This window comes from Cottoperca gobio, chromosome 7, assembly GCF_900634415.1.
Source record: "Cottoperca gobio chromosome 7, fCotGob3.1, whole genome shotgun sequence".
Taxonomy (NCBI): domain Eukaryota; kingdom Metazoa; phylum Chordata; class Actinopteri; order Perciformes; family Bovichtidae; genus Cottoperca; species Cottoperca gobio.
The window spans coordinates 20,236,311-20,239,348 of NC_041361.1; positions in this window are offsets into that span (position 1 = coordinate 20,236,311).

Consider the following 3,038-nt stretch of genomic DNA (forward strand, 5'->3'; position numbering starts at 1 on the left):
TGCAAAATTAAAACACATTGATGTCCTTTTTTTACAGGAGACGCACAGCGACGGCTCTAACGAGATAGACTGGAGGAGGGAGTGGGAAGGGGAAGTCATTTTAAGCCACAACACATCTCTTAGTGGAGGAGTGGGCTTCCTCTTCTCCAAATCTTTTACTCCAGTCTCACTGGAGGTCGAGCATTTTATCGAGGGGAGGTTGCTTTTAGTAAAAGCCCGGTTTGACCTTTTTAATGCTGTTTTTATAAATGTGTATGCCCCAACAATCGGTGCAGAGAGGAAGTTGTTTTTACAAAAAATTAATGATGTTTTAAATAGCTGTGCCTCGGAGGATTTTTTATTCTTGGGGGGGGATTTTAACTGTACAGAAAATGCTTTTTTAGATCGGAACCACGCAGAGCCGCATCCAGCGTCCCAGCATGTTCTGAGGCAGCTGGTCCGCTCTCATGGTCTGGTGGATGTATGGAGGAGGATGAACGCAGAGGCTAAACAATACACATGGTCCCACTGCAGAGGGAATAGGATTTCCTCTGCCAGGTTAGATCGTATTTATTGTTTTAAACATCATTTTAACATTTTTAAAATGTGTAATATTATACCTGTTGGTTTTACCGATCACTCTTTGCTTTTATGTAATGTTTTTATAAGAAATGTGTTGCCAAGAAGCGCATACTGGCACTTTAACTCAGTTTTAACATTTGATAAAAATTTTAGAGAAGCTTTTATTTATTTCTGGAGTGTTTTTAGGCAAAGGAAGAGTGATTTTAACAGTCTTAGGCAGTGGTGGGACCATGGTAAGACTGAAATTAAAATGCTTTGTCAGCAGCACACCCTCAATGTCACACATGACATCACCAGATCTATGAAAGACCTGGAGGGTGATATAGTGGAACTAGAACAAATAAGTGAGTCCACAGGAGATCGAGGATATATTGACATTTTAGCAACAGATCTTTTAGATGTTTTTAACGAGAGTCTGGCCTCTGGTTCCATGCCGATGTCCTGCCGCAGGGCCGCGATAACACTCCTGCCCAAGAAAGGAAACCTGCAGGACATCGGAAACTGGCGCCCTGTGTCTTTGCTGTGTGTGGATTACAAGCTTCTGTCCAAAGCTCTGGCCACCAGGCTGGGGGGGGCTATGGAGCAGGTCATCCACCGGGACCAGACCTACTGTGTGCCCGGCAGGTCCACGGTAGACAATGTCTACCTAATTCGAGATGTTTTGGAGGTCTCCAGCTCATTGGGCTTTGATACTGGTCTGATTTCTCTAGACCAGGAAAAGGCTTTTGACCGCATTGAACACAACTTCCTCTGGAAAGTAATGGAGAAGTTTGGGTTCAGCGCTGGTTTCATAGGCAAGATCAAGGTGTTGTACAGTGAAGTTGAGAGTGTGCTGAAGTTTAATGGTACTCTGTGTGCTCCTTTTAGAGTGTGTAGTGGGGTCCGGCAGGGCTGTGCTCTGTCGGGGATGCTCTATGCGCTCTCCCTGGAACCTCTCCTCTGCAAAATACGCTCCAGCCTACAAGGTCTGGTTTTACCTGGTTTTAATAGCAGATTTGTTTTATCCGCATACGCAGATGATATTATTGTTTTTATTAAAAGCCAGAGAGATGCGGACATTTTAACAGATATAGTAGATAGTTTTAGTGTAACATCGGCAGCGAAGGTAAATTGGAAGAAAAGTGAGGCCCTCGCTGTCGGGGAGTGGCGTGGCGGTCTCCCAGTTCTTCCCCAGAGCCTCACCTGGAGAACTGACGGCCTGAAATATCTCGGAGTATTTGTAGCAAAAGAAATTATTGTCCAGAAGAACTGGGAGAACGTCACAGAAAAGATTCAGGGAAAGCTTTCCAAGTGGAAGTGGCTGCTCCCTCAGATGTCTTTTAAAGGTAGGGTTTTGGTTTTAAACAACCTTGTAGCATCCCAATTGTGGCACCGTCTGACCTGTGTAGACCCTCCCTCTGGCCTTTTAGCAAAACTGCAGAAAGAAATGGTAGATTTTTTTTGGGATGGTCTACACTGGGTGCCACAGGGGGTGCTGTTTTTATCCAGAGAGGAGGGGGGACAGGGCCTTGTCCACCTGGCCAGCCGAACAGCCACTTTTAGACTTCAGTTTTTACAAAAATATCTTACCGGCCCGGCTGATTTGGTGTGGAGAGATGTGACCAGCTGCATTCTCAGACGTGTAAATAACCTGGGGCTGGATGCTGCTCTGTTTTTAACTGATTCTAATTTTTTAAAGTTAAATGGGCTGCCTCCATTTTATCAGGGTGTTTTTAAGTCTTGGGCCCTTTTTAATCATAAAAGGTGTCCAATGTCGGACTCTCTGCACTGGTTGTTGAAGGAGCCTTTAATTTACAGAGCCAGGCTGGACGTCAGCAGCAGCAGCACACCCAGCCTGATGGTGGCGCTCTGCAGGTCCAGAACCCTGTGCCTGCAGCAACTGGTGGATGCAGTGGGGCCGGCGCTGAGTGATGCCCGAGCCCTGGGCTTGCTGCTGGGTCTGACCTCCGTTCGAGTGGCTGAGAGGATTCTGGAGCTGTGGAGCCAGAGGCTATCGGGGAAGGAGAAGACAATAATAAAAGACTACAGTGACGGGAAGGCTTCTCCAGACCCAGCAGACCCTTTTCCAGAGATCAACCTGAGCCCAGGGCTGGGAGAACTGACCGGTCCCCTGCTCAAGGTCATTAACCCGGCAGGACTGACGCTGCACAGAGCCGACAAAAAGACTCTATATATGAACTGTGTCAAAAGCATCCACAAGAAAGGCCTGTGCAGCAGACCCTCCACTGTGTGGAGCAACAGACTGGGTTCAGGAAGTGGACCAAGCCCACAGTGGGGGTCTTTTTACAAACCTCCCCTCAAAAAGCGGACAGCCGACCTCCAGTGGAGGATTTTACATGGTGCCGTCGCTTGTAACGCTTTTATCGCCGTTATTAATCCCGCTGTTTTTAACAAATGCCCTTTCTGCAACCTACGTGAGACTGTATTCCATGTTTTTACTGAGTGTAAGAGACTCACAGAGTTCTTCTCTCTTTTAA